General features: G+C 50.0%; 1 protein-coding gene across 36 annotated transcripts in view; it reads left to right on the top strand.

Moving 5' to 3' along the window:
* The first annotated feature begins 872 nt into the window (after positions 1-872).
* The window catches only part of PLA2G6 (phospholipase A2 group VI), a 107,032-nt gene continuing 94,191 nt past the window's right edge, over positions 873-13,713 (top strand). For 4 of the 36 annotated variants that reach the window (XM_063603276.1, XM_063603268.1, XM_034948657.3 and 1 more), the window contains exons 1-2: positions 11,532-11,607; positions 12,523-12,605. The gene's annotated coding sequence lies outside the window, so the exon portion shown is untranslated. Of the gene's footprint in view, positions 994-10,720; positions 11,727-12,522; positions 12,652-13,713 lie in introns of those variants that run through there. The other 32 variants (XM_063603266.1, XM_055105684.2, XM_055105677.2 and 29 more) reach the window with 26 other exon arrangements.

The raw sequence follows: 13,713 nt of genomic DNA, 5'->3' as shown, positions 1-13,713 counted from the left end.
CTCCAGCCATCCTCCCGTCTCAGCCTCCCGAATAGCTGGGGTTACAGGCATGCAGCCACGTGCCTACCTCCCCTTGCCTTCTAAAGCTCGGATTTCCCTCCTATCTTTTCAGCTTTCATCCCTGGCCCTCCATCTTGGCCTCTTAATTCTTAGCGAGGCTCAGAGCTTTAGCCTTTGCCCTCTTTTCTTATTGCTGGGGAACCTTATCCCTACCTCAAGATTTCAGGTGCCACCTGATGTTGAGGACTCCCAGATCTCTATTTTGGGCTCCCAGCTGTCTCTCATGGACCAGATCTGCTTAAGCAACTGCATGGATGACATGGATTTTCCCCTGCCCTTCCCTGGCACGTCTAACTCCACGTTGTCTCAGTGGAGCTTAGCGCCACCCTCCCCACCTAATTTCTCCAACAGGTTGATGATGCCACCTCCTCCCCAGTCACCCTGGAGAGAAACCAGGCCATCATGCTCACCTCACCCTCTCCCTCCCTCCCACAGCAAACAAGTCACCAGGCTTCAGTGATCTCATCTCCTTAACTTCTCTCCAGCCTCTCTCTTCCCTCAGCCATGGCCTCTGTTCAAGCCACAGCACCTGGCTCCAGGACAATTGCAGCAGCCTTCTGCCTGGTCTCCCTGCCTCTAGCCTCCATGCAGAGGATAGAGAGAGCTTTCTAAAACCTAAACTTGGCCAGGCTACTGCTCTGCTCACAACCCTTCCATGGTTCCCCAGTGCTGTCAGGACAAAGTGTAAACTCTTTCCATAAGCCTCCTCGATCTGGCCTCTGCCTGCTTCCACCACCTCCTCTCAGCTGCAGCCACTGTGAACTCTGTCCTCATACCCATCATTCTCTTCTACCGCCTCGTGCTTTCAATCTTGCCAGTCCTTCTTCCTGGAACTCCCTCCCTGGCTTGTGCTTCAGTCCCCAGCTCAGACGCCACTTTGTTCAGCAGGCTTCCCAGATCATCCCCAGGCTGACTCAGGTTCCTGTGTACAAGGTAGGAAACCTACCAGTGTATCCCTCATGATAGCACTTTCCTCTCTGACTCGGTGTTCTGTGTCTTCATGGCTGTCTTCTCTTAACCCACATGCTTTTTGAGGACCAGGATTACAACCTGTCATTTTTGTGTCTCCAGAGCTTTGCCCGGGCCATGGCACATAGCAGAAGCATGATCAATGTTTTTCTTTCTCCTTTTCTTTTTTTTTGAGACACAGTCCTGCACTGTCACCCAGGCTGGAGTGCAGTGTCGTGATCTCGGCTCACTGCAACCTCTGCCTCCTGAGTTCACGTGACTCTCATGCCTCAGCCGCCCAAGTAGCTGGGATGACAGGCGTGCATCGCCACGCCTGGTTAATTTTTTTTTTTTTGTATTTTTTATTTTAGTAGAGATGGGGTTTCACTCTGTTGGCTAGGCTGGCCTCGAACTCCTGGCCTCAATGATTTGCCTGCCTCAGCTTCCCAAAGTACTGGGATTACAGGCGTGAGCCACCATGCCCTGCCTAGGCCACCGAGCCTACGCTAGGAGCATGATGAATGTTAATGGGATGAATGGAGGAGTTGTCCTTGTTCTACTGGGCCTTGTCCTAGGCTCAAGCAAGAGGGTCAGGCTGTGGCGGGACAGGGAGGAAGGAAGAGAGTATCATTAGTTTCTAAGAACAGGGGTCCCTAACCCCTGGTCTGGGTCGATGGCCTGTTAGGAACTCGGCTGCACGGCAGGAGGTGAGCGGCGGGCGGGTGAGCGAGTGAAGCTTCATCGATATTTACAGCATATTTACAGCCGCTGCCCATTGCTCACTCACATTGCCACCTGAGCTCCACTTTCTCTCAGATCAGCGGCGGCATTAGATTCTCATAGGAGCTCAAACCCTATTGTGACTTCGCATGCGAAGGATCTAGGTTTTGCATTCCTTATGAGAATATGATGATCTGTCTGCCTGATGATCTGTCACTGTCTCCCATCACCCCCAGATGGGACCATCTAGTTGCAGGAAAACCAGCTCAGGGCTCCCACTGATTCTACATTGTGATGAGTTGTATAATTATTTCATTATGTATTACAATGTAATCATAATAGAAGTAAAATGCACAATCAATGTAATGGACTTGGATCATTCCCAAACCATCCCCCGGCTCCGTGGAAAAACTGTCTTCCACAAAACCAGTCCCTGGTGCCAAAAAGGTTGGGGACCTCGGTCCTACAATGTCCTTTGGCTCCCTGACAGTGGGGACTGTGTTTATATCACTGATCGCCCTCATGCCCTGCGTAACGCTATGGCAGGGCAGCCAAACACGGGTTGATTCTCTGGAGATCCCTGCAATTCCGTTTCATTACCATTGCATCCTGGGGGCACAGTGATTCAGCCTACTCATGAATGTGTGATTTGCAGTAGAATTTCAGGAGCCCCTGGGACATAAAAGAGGATTATCAGGGCTGGGTGTGGTGGCTCACACCTGTAATACCAGGACTTTGGGAGGCCAAGGCAGGAGGATTGCTTGAGCCCAGGAGTTCAAGACCAGCTGGGGCAACATAGCAAGCGCCATCTCTACAAAAAAAATTTTTTTTAATTAACCAGGTGTGGTGGTGCTCTCCTGTGGTTCCAGCTACTTGGGAGGCTGAGGTAGGAGGATTGCTTGGGCCCAGGAAATGGAGGGTGCAGTGAGCCACGTTTGAGCCACTGCACTCCAGCCTGGGTGACAGAGCAAGACTCTGTCTCAAAAAAAAAAAAAAAAGGTAGGGGCTGGGCACAGTGGCTCACCCCTGTAATCCCAGCACTTTGAGAGGCTGAGGTAAGCAGATAGCTTGAGGTCAGGAGTTCAAGACCAGCCTGGCCAACATGATGAAACCCCATCTCTACTAAAAATACAAAAATTAGCTGGGCGTGGTAGTGGGCGCCTGTAATTCCAGCTACTCGGGGAGGCAGAGGCAGGAGAATCGCTCGAACCCGGGAAGTGGAGGTTGCAGAGAGCCGAGATCGTGCCACTGTACTCCGGCCTCGGTGATGGAGCAAGACTCTATCTCAAAAAATAAATAAATAAAAAGTATTTTGGGGTGATACACACATTCAGACCATAGAACATGCGATGATATGGAAAAATATATTTGCCTTTATATTCCAGTGCTTTTTCACAATAAACTATTATCTGTATATCTGAGACAAGTTTGTATTAAATTGTGAGCCCCAAGGACAAGAATAGACATGTCTTTAGTGTCCCCACCATACTAAGAGTAAGGCTGGCCAGGCATGGTGGCTCACGCCAGTAATCCCAACACTTTGAAGGCCGAGGTGGGCGGATCATGAGGTCAAGAGATTGAGACCATCCTGGCCAACATGGTGAAACCCCATCTCTACTAAAAATACAAAAATTAGCCGGGTGTGGTGGCACGCGCCTGTAGTCCCAGCTGCTCAGGAGGCTGAGGCAGGGGAATCTCTTGAACCCGGGAGGCAGAGGTTGCAATGAGCTGAGATCGTGCCACTGCACTCCAGCCTGGCAACAAAGCGAGACTTTGAGTCAAAAAGAAGAAAAGAAAAGAAAAAGAGTAAGGTCATGCACATAGCAGGTATTTCATAATTAATGGCTGACAAAACAGAAATGAGGACGAGAAGCACAAGAGAAGGGACAAAGGGATTAAGAGCTTGCACACTCTGACCCTCAAGAACTCCACATTAGATTCCCCCATCGTGAGAGGCTTGGCACACACCCTGCATCTTTGCCTGAAATACCCCTGCTCAGCCTCTCCAAATCCTCATGTCCTTCGCCATCCTTCACCATCCCTCACCATCCCTAACCATCCCCCACCATCCCGCTCCAACCCTCTCCATCCCTCACCATCCCGCACCATCCCTCTCCATCCCTCTCTATCCCTCTCAATCCCTCACCATCCCTCTCCATCCCTCTCCATCCCTCTCCATCCCTCTCCATCCCTCTCCATCCCTCTCCATGCCTCACCATCCCTCTTCATCCCTCTCCATCCCTCTCCATCCCTCACCATCCCTCACCATCCCTCACCATCCCCCACCATCCCGCTCCATCCCTCTCCATCCCTCACCATCCCCCACCATCCCTCTCCATCCCTCTCCATCCCTCTCCATCCCCCACCATCGCTCTCCATCCCCCACCATCCCTCTCCATGCCCCACCATCCCTCTCCATCCCCCACCGTCCCCCACCATCCCTCACCATCCCTCTCCATCCCTCTCCATCCCCCACCGTCCCCCACCATCCCTCACCATCCCTCTCCATCCCTCTCCATCCCTCTCCATCCCCCACCATCCCCCACCATCCCCCACCATCCCTCACCATCCCTCTCCATCCCTCACCATCCCTCTCCATCCCTCATTATCCCTATCCATTCCTCTCCATCCCTCTCCATCCCTCTCCACCCCTCTCCACCCTTCTCCATCCTTCTCCATCCTTCACCATCCTTCAGGACTCAGGTTTAAGCCATCTTCCTTGTGAAGCTCCCTGGTTCCCTGTTCCTGAGAACCAGCTTCTCCTCAGCCCGCAGTCTCTCCTGTGAACCCCTGAGCTGGGCTGAGGTCCCCCCAGAGTAGGGAAATCCTGCCCTTCCTGACCAGGCCTGGCTTTTGCCCTTGGGATGGGAACACACTTGGCTGCTGCCTCACAGCTCAGGGTCACCTCCTGAGGAGCCCACTTCCCTCCTGTGGAGGGCACAAGCCCTGATGTCCCGCTCAGCAAGTCAGAAGCCATGTAATTAGCATAATCATGCACAGCTGCCATGTGGGCTCCGCACCCTCCCATCACCTCTCCCATGGCAGCAGAAGGATTTTTCCACATTGCTTCCTGGTCCCAACCTTCCAGGGCACCCACTGCTTGTGGGACAAGGTCTGCATCCTTGGCCTGGAACTCAAAACTCTTTCTTTTTTTTTTCTTTTATATACAATTTTTGAGACGGAGTCTCGCTCTGTTGCCCAGGCTGGAGTGCAGTGGCATGATGTCAGCTCACTGTAACCTCCGCCTCCCGAGAATCGCCTCAGGCGATTCTCGTGCCTCAGCGTCCCAAGTAGAGTAGCTGGGACTACAGGCACCCGCCACCACGCCCAGCTAATTTTTTGTAGCTTTAGTAGATATGGGAGTTTCACCATGTTGCCCAGCTGGTCACAAACTACTGACCTCAAGTGATCTGCCTGCCTAGCCTCCCAAAGTGTTGGGATTACAGGCGTGAGCCACCGCACCAGCCCTTTTTTTCTTATTTTGAGACAGGGTCTCACTAAGTCACCCAGGCTGGAGTGCAGTGGCGCAATCATAGCTTACTACAACCTCCCTTCCCTTGGGAGGCTGGGGCTCAAGCAATCCTCCTGCCCCAGCCTTCTGAAGTAGCTGGGACTACAGGCATGCACCACCATGCCTGGCTAATTTTTAAAATTTTTGTAGAGATGAGAGTCTCGCTATGTTGCCCAGGCTGGTTTTGAACTCCTGGGCTCAAGCGAGCCACCCGTTTTGTGCTCCCAAAGTGCTGGGATTAGGGGGAGACTCTTTCTAGATGGCCTCTGGGGACTGTTCTCCTGCTCACACACCAGGTTTCAGCAGTGCTCAACCCCTTGCAGGTCCCCAAACAATCCACACAATCTCACGGTATTGACTTTTGCTCACACAGTTCTTTCCACCTAGAATGTTCTCTTTCCTAATCCAGCCGGCAAACTCCTACTTAACCTTTGACATCCAATTTAAGATCAGTGGTGGGTAAATTTTTTTTTCTGTAAAGGGCCAGAGAAAAATATTCCAGGCTTTGTGGGCCATGAGGTATCTGTCATGATTACTCAATTCTCCCACTGCAGAAAGCAGAAACGTGTGTAAACAAATGGCGTGGCTGTGTTCCAATAACACTTGTTTACAGAAACAGGTGGCAGGCAGGATAGTTTGCCCACTCCTGCTCAAGAATAATCTCACAAAGCTTCCCACAAGAAGGAGTTTGACAATGCCTTCTAGCAATGGCTTACGTATTTTATCGTAACACAAACTTGGACTGTAATGTACCTATAGCTGTGATGATTAAATGGGCTGGTGGTCAGACCATCATCTCTCACCTGGATTTCTTTTTCTTTCTTTCTTTCTTTCTTTTTTTTTGAGATGGAGTCTCGCTCTGTCACCCAGGCTGGAGTACAGTGGCACTACCTCGGCTCACTGCAGTCTCTGCTTCCCGGGTTCAGGCAATTCTCTGCCTCAGCCTCCCAAGTAGCTGGGATTACACGTGCCCGCCACCATGCCTGGCTAATTTTTGTATTTTTAGTAGAGACGGGGGTTTCACCATCTTGGCCAGGCTGGTCTTGAACTCCTGACCTCGTGATCTGCCTGCTTCAGCCTCCCAAAGTGTTGGGATTATAGGCATGAGCCACCGTGCCCGACCATGGATTTCTACAATAGCCTCCTCACTGGTCTCCCAGCCTCTGCCTTCCCTTACACTCTATTCTCACTGAACAGACATAAGCTATTAAAGTGTAAATTCATTCTGGTCACTCCTCTGCTTAAAAACCTCTCATGGTTCCCTATTGCCCTGATATTGAAAGCCAAAGTCTTAAAATGGTTTCCAGTGTCCTACAAGTTCTACTCCCAATATCCTTTTAACCTCAACGTTATTGCCTACTACACCCCCACTGGCTCTCTACTCCAAAACAAAGCTATAATAGCCTCTTTGCTTTTCCTCTTAAAACAAGCCAGGCGGGCTTCTGCCTCAGGGCCTTTGTTCTTGCTCCATCTGGAACACTCTTTTCCTGGTTGTGCACATAGCTCACTCCTTCGCCTCCATCAGGTCTTTATTTAATTATCTCCCTTCTAACGCTTTTCCTGGCCCGTCTAGTTAAAACTGCGACCCTCCCCGGTCTCTCCTTCCTGTGTTTACTCCCCAGCATTCCTCACCCTCTAACTCACTATATATTCCCCCAACTTTTTGTTTTGTTTTGTTTTGTTTTGAGGCAGAGTCTCCCTCTGTTGCCCAAGCTGGCGTGCAGTGGCAAGATCTTGGCTCACTGCAACCTCTGCCTTCCGGGTTCAAGCAATTCTCCTGCCTCAGCCTCCCGAGTAGCTGGGATTACAGGTGCCAGCTGTCATGCCCAGCTAATTTTTATATTTTTAGTAGAGACGGGGTTTCACCATGTTGGCCAGGCTGGTCTTGAACTCCTGACCTCAAGTGATCTGCCCGCCTCGGCCTCCCAAAGTGCTGGGATTACAGGCATGAGCCACCGTGCCCAGCTTCCTCCAACTTTTTAATTATAAAAATGTTCAGGCCAAGAACAGTGGTTCATGCCTATAATCCCAGCACTTTGGGAGGCTGAGGCAGGCAGATTGCTTGAGGCCAGGAGTTCGAGACCAGCCTAGGCAACATGGCGAAAACCAGACTCTACCGAAAAAAAAAAAAAAAGCATAGTGGCCTGAACCTGTAGTCCCAGCTACTCAGGATACTGAGATGGGAGGATCGCTTGAGCCCAGGAGGCAGAGATTGCAGTCAGCCAAGATCACCCCACTGCACTCCAGCCTGGGTGAGAGAGCCAGACCCTGTCTCCAAAAAAAAAGAAAGAAAGAAAAAGTTCAAACACACAGATAATTGGAGGACTAGTGCCAAGGTATTCAAATAGACATGCCCAGATCCCACAGTTAAGGTGCTTTGAATGTAAGATGCTAACATGATGACACCCTCACTCAAAGACGTTAGCAAAACACACTCTCTGTTTCCTTCTCTATCTAGTTTATTCTCCGTCTTTCCCCACCAGGATGTGAGCAGCACAAAGGCAGGGATTTTTGTCCATTTTGTTCAGTGCCTGGGATTACACGTGCACCAAGAACACTGCCTGGCACATAATGAGTGCTCCTAGAATTTGGAGAGAGAAAAGACAAGACAGGTGCTGATTCTGGTTCTGCCTCTTGTTGACACTGGCAACTGGCACTGCCTCTCATTGGCAACTCTGGGGATAATTTTCCCTTGTGGAACCTCATTCTCTTCATCTACAAAGTGGGATGGCAGTACTATATCACAGGGCTGTTGCAAGGATAAAAAAGTAAGAGGTCGGCTGGGGGTGGTGGCTCACACCTGTAATCCCAGCACTTTGGGAGACTGAGGTGGGTGGATCCCCTGAGGTCAGGAGTTTGAGACCAGCCTGGCCAACTTGGTGAAACCTCGTTTCTATTAGAAATACAAAAATTAGCCAGGCGTGGTAGTGCATGCCTGTAATTCCAGCTACTCGGGAGGCTGAGGCAGGAGAATCAGTTAGAACCTGGGAGGTGGAGGTTGCCGTGAGCCAAGATCGCGCCACTGCGCTCCAGCCTGGGCTACAGAGGGAGACTCTGTCTCCAAAAAAAAAAAAAAAGTAAAAGGTGTAATATTGCACTGTTAGCATGTTAGTTAGATTTCCATCTAGCTCCTTGAAGGAAAGGATTCGTCTAGTCTGACCCTCTGTGCTCTGGGCTCTTAGAGGGCAGATGCCCTCCCTGATGTATGGGAGGAGCCTAGCACAACACCTCAGGAGAAGTTTTTTTGACTTTAACTGCTAGCAGCTCCATCTGCTAGCACTACAGAACACACTCGTGCTTACTTGCCCCATCCCTTTACTTGCTCATTCAATGCTACCTAATAATCCCCTCTATTCCATCTTTTGATTTATCTACTCATTAAATGGTTTCCACCAGAAATACCTACGGAAGGGATACTTAACTTCATCAGGTACTGAGATTCTATTTTGTGAATGTCTTCTGTGGATCTTTGACTGTTTCCAGCAATTGATCCAGCCTCCCTTGGCCTTTTCTGCATTTTATTATTTATTTATTTATTGAGATGGGGTCTTGCTCTGTCGCCTAGGCTGGAGGGCACTGGTGCGATCTCAGCTCACTGCAACCTCCGCCTCCTGGGTTCAAGCGATTTTTCTGCCTCAGCCTCCCCAGTAGCTGGGATTACAGGTGCCTGCCACCACGCCTGACTAATTTTTTTGTATTTTTTTGTAGAGATGGGATTTCACTATGTTGGTCAGAATGGTCTCGAACTCCTGACCTCAGGTAATCCACCCGCCTCAGCCTCCTAAAGTGTTGGGATTATAGGCATGAGCCACCGCACCTGGCCCTTGTCTGCATTTTAGATTCACCTGTGTATCTGCATTTCCAAATGTGCTTTGCAAAATCCTGAATGCAAGGGTGGGTGTTTGTTGAAGAATGGGACACCTCATGTTGCCCCTGTGGGTTTTCTTAGGAAAGACTGCTTGGCAGTGCGTGGAATGCATGGACTTTTGCAAGCTCCTTGATAACCATCGCTCTAACTTTGCTTGTTTGGGGTGTGGAGGCAAGATATTTTCATTGAGAATTCTGAGTCTTTATCCTTTTCTCTCCACTTCAAGCTGAAACTTTTTTTTTTTTTTTTGAGACATGGTCTCGCTCTGTCACCCAGGCTGGAGTGCAGGCGATCTTGGCTCACTGCATCCTTGACCCCCCGGCCTCCCCTGCACAGTAGCTGGGACCAAAGCACGCAAGACCACACCTGGATAATTTTTGTATTTTTTTTAAAGATGAGGTTTCTCCATGTTGCACAAGCTGGTCTTGAACTCCTGAGCTCAAGTGATCTGCCCACCTCGGCCTCCTAAAGTGTTGGGATTACAGGCGTGAGCCACTGTGCGCAGTCAAGCTGAAACTCTTAAGCAAATTTTAAATCTTACTTTAAGGAATAATTTCCTCACCTGTAAGATGGGGACACGAGGATATGATGGAAGTGAAGTCACTTTGTAACTGGTAAAGCTCTGTACAGATATTAGTTAAGATGGTTAATTTCATTAACCTGTGAAGATTCTTAACTAAACCTTGCGCAAGTTGCATTGGCTGCCCTGTCTAGGCACTAATATCTTTAGACGGACTGAGGAGGAAACACACTTTTTTTTTTTTTTGAGACAGAGTCTGGCTCTGTCACCCAGGCTGGAGTACAGTGGCGTGATCTTGGCTCACTGCAACCTCTGCCTCCCGGGTTCAAGCAATTCTCCTGCCTCAGCCTCCCGAGCAGCTGGGACTACAGACTATGGCGAGCACACCCAGCTAATTATTTGTATTTTTAGTAGAGATGGGGTTTCACCATGTTGGTCAGGCTGGTCTCAAACTCCTGACCTCAAGTGATCCACCCGCCTCAGCCTCCCAAACTGCTGGGATTATAGGCGTGAGCCACCGCACCTGGCCTACACGCTTCTTTTCACAAGAATGACACCCGCAACTATACTTCCCACGTAAATGGAGAGCAGTCTGGCAGATTCATCTAGACCTAGGGTTGGGTGATTATTAGGGAAAGAAAAGGTCCAACCAAGCCAGTGGGCTGAAGAGAGGACATGACCTGCTCAGTCCGAAGCAGATGTGTGACTAAAGTCTAGTCTCCTGGCTTCTCTGCAAAATACCTCATTATCGGCATTATTAACCCTAACAACTGCCATTTATTGAAATCCCACTATGTGCACGAATGGGGACTAATTTACTTCTAGATATCTCAACAATCTTGTATTACTGTGCCCACTTCCTGGATGATGGGTGTGAGGTTCACAGAGATCATTTGCCCAAGTTCCTACTGAAAGTGCTAAGGTATTTCCTGAGACTGGCTCAGGGTGTGTTGCCAGACAACAATGCACACATTTTTAACACAATACTAAACTTAGTATATTATACTTATGTTAAAAATTTCGGAGCCGGGCGTGGTGGCTCACGCCTGTAATCCCAGCACTTCGGGAGGCTGAGGCGGGCAGATCACTTGAGGTCAGGAGTTCGAGACCAGCCTGGCCAACATGGTGAAACCCCGTCTCTACTAAAAATACAAAAAATTAGCTGGGCGTAGTGGCGGGCGCCTGCAATCTCAGCTACGCGGGAGGCTGACGCAGGAGAATCGCTTGAAGAATCGCTTGAATCCGGGAGGCGGAGGTTGCAGTGAGCGAGATCGTGCCACTGCACTCCAGCCTGGGCGACAGAGCGAGACTTGTCTCAAAGAAAAAAAAAAAAAAAAAAAAGACATGTGGTAATTCCCCTAGGGAATTTGGCCTTAGTTGTGAAAAATAAAAAAGCTATAATCAATTTCTGTTCTATCGGAAAAAAATGTATTGGCTGTTTAGCTGAAATTCAAATGTAACTGAACATCCCGTATTTTTTATATGCTACATCTGGCAACCCTGGCTTGAGGCTACCTGGCAAAAATCAAAACAGGTTCCTCCTTGTTATGCCCTATGCCTCTGTTGCCTTTATTTTTATCTTTACGAGCAATCATTAACAGTAACTTCAGACTCCAGGCTCTGGCCGCTTTAGGAGGCGGAAGGCGGACTAGGGTAGGACTCCTGGCCCTCATCAACATGACTGCCAAGAAGCCGGGCACCTTCTGCCCCGCACAAACATGGCCGCGCCTCGCCGCCGAGGATTGGCTCCCGCCGAAAGCTCGTCCTCCCTTGGCTAAGGGAGCCCCTTCCATTGGGCAGTTAAAAAAAATGGCGGACCCCGCCTCCCTCCGTCCTCGGGGGGGGGCGGGGGCGGAGCCTAGAGGAGGCCTGGGACAGGGCCACCAGTGATTGGCGGAGAGCGGTGGTCAGGCCATCACGTGGCCCTAGGGCCGTTTGTTTGCGGAAGTAGGAGGAAGTAGAAGTGCTGAGTAAGCCGAGGTGAGTGACCTCGCAGGTGGGCGGGGCCTGGGGTCCGTTCCCCAACCTTCTCCGCGTCCCGGACTCCCAAGTCTCCGCCGGACCCTCCTTTGGGTATTCCTCGTGTCTCCGATTCTGAGGCATGTCCTCCATTAACCCTTATGTGACTCCCTGAGTGCCCCCACCTTCCATCTTTTCATCCCCATGCGTCCCCAATTCCCATCCCGAGACCGCCCGTGTCTCATCTCGAACTTGTGGACCCCAGGGACCCCAGCTTCGACCCTGAGTTTCTCCCCTGAACCCCAGTCTCCTCCGTGTGTCTCCCTCAGTATCCCTAACTTCCCGAGTCAATCCATCTCTTCTCTTTCCCCGACCCTCCGTGCCTCTTTAGGCCCCATTGGCCGTCCTAATTTTCCTTCCTGTGCTCCTCTAAGTGCTCACTTGATTCCCGACTTCACCTCCGTCTCCACCTTTCGTGGTGCCTCTACTCATTTCTCACTCCCTGCTTCTCCTGCCTTTCCTCCCTGCTTTTTTTCCTTGGCTTTCCTCTCTCGCGTGCCTCCAGACCTGCCCCCGACATGCTCCCTCCTTCCCCTCAGCCTGGCCACCCCAGAGTCTCCCACCCCTATTCCTGTGTCCACCTCCTGCTCCCACCGATGACTTGGAAGCTGATGACAGGGAGCATGTGACCCGGGTGATCATGGGACTGGGTCGGGGCAAGCCTGTGGGTGTGGGACAGGGAGGGCACAGGGCAAGGGGACCTGTGGCCGTATTTTTAATGGGCTACCCACATGACCCCAACGAATACCTCCCCCTAGCTTCTGGGTCTTTCCCTCACCTGCCTCTTACCCGCCCAACAGGATGTTGGTTTGGCAACGTTGAGGCTGCACCCTTGGGCTGAATGCATTGTTTTTGAATGCATTGTTTTTGTTACAGTTTCTGCCTGGAGTTTGGAAGCTGTTTTCTGTCCAAGTCTCAGTTTCCTCATCTGTGACAGGGGAACTGTACCTCCTGCCCTCGTAAGTCTGCCATGAGGTTCAAAATTTGAATGAGAAAATGTAGAAGGTAAAGCTTTATAACCAGTATGGCCCTGTACAAATACATGATTTTACTGTTGGGTCACAGGCAGAATTGAAAGGAATGGAAAGGGAAAGGGATAGAATAAGAAGACAAGGAGAGAAGGATGAGCAGGAGGTCCCTTGTCTTTCAGTGTATCATTTGGCAGTGTTTGTTCATCACCTCTTGTGAGTCAGGCTCTTCTGTATATGTTCTCTTCACCATTCATTCAGTCATCGTTTATCTAACAAATATTTACGGACTGTCTGATGTTCTAGGCTACCCTTGGTGTGGCCAATGATATTCTCACTTCACATGAGAAAAAGAGGGCGCATGAGTTGCTTGAGGTCACACCGATGAGGTTGAAGCTGGAATCTGACACCAGAGCCTGTGTGATTGTCCTGATGTGTAAGGTTTGCTACTGTTTAGGACACTTTTTGTTCCTTCCATGGATTACTTTCTCGTTACATGAGAGACTTCCCAAAAGGGAGTTTCCCTCTTACTCAGCAGAATGACATCACTAAGAGATACAGAAAGGAGAAATTTAAATACTGTGTGTGTGTGTGTGTGTGTGTGTGTGTGTGTCTGTCTGTCTGTCTGCAGACATCTATTGGGTGTGTGTGCTGGGGGAAGTAGGTAGGCAAGGAGTAAGGGGCCGTAGTGAAGAGTGTGTTACAAACTTCACTTTGTAGAGGGTGGCTCCCTGGGAGAGTATGTTCTGTGTCTTTCACAGTGGATTTTGATAGGGTCATGTCTTAAATGCCTCTTCTGGTTTTCGGATGGTGATCTCATCCAGTCTTATTTCTTTAAGTGCCGTCTCTATTCTGTCAGCCCACAAATTTATATCCCCAGTCCAGTCCAGACCTTTCCCTGGAATGACATACTCAAATCTAGTTGCTTACTCAGCACCTCAAACTTAGGCTTTTCAAACTTGAAGTATTTATTTATTTATTTATTTATTTTTTGAGACGGAGTCTCACTCTGTCACCCAGGCTGGAATGCAATGGCATGATCTCGGCTCACTGCAACCTCCACCTCCTGATTCTCCTGCCTCAGCCTCCCAAGTAGCTG

The sequence above is a fragment of the Pan paniscus genome, chromosome 23, assembly GCF_029289425.2.
Source record: "Pan paniscus chromosome 23, NHGRI_mPanPan1-v2.0_pri, whole genome shotgun sequence".
NCBI classification, from domain to species: domain Eukaryota; kingdom Metazoa; phylum Chordata; class Mammalia; order Primates; family Hominidae; genus Pan; species Pan paniscus.
This window is presented reverse-complemented; position numbering and strand designations above follow the sequence as displayed.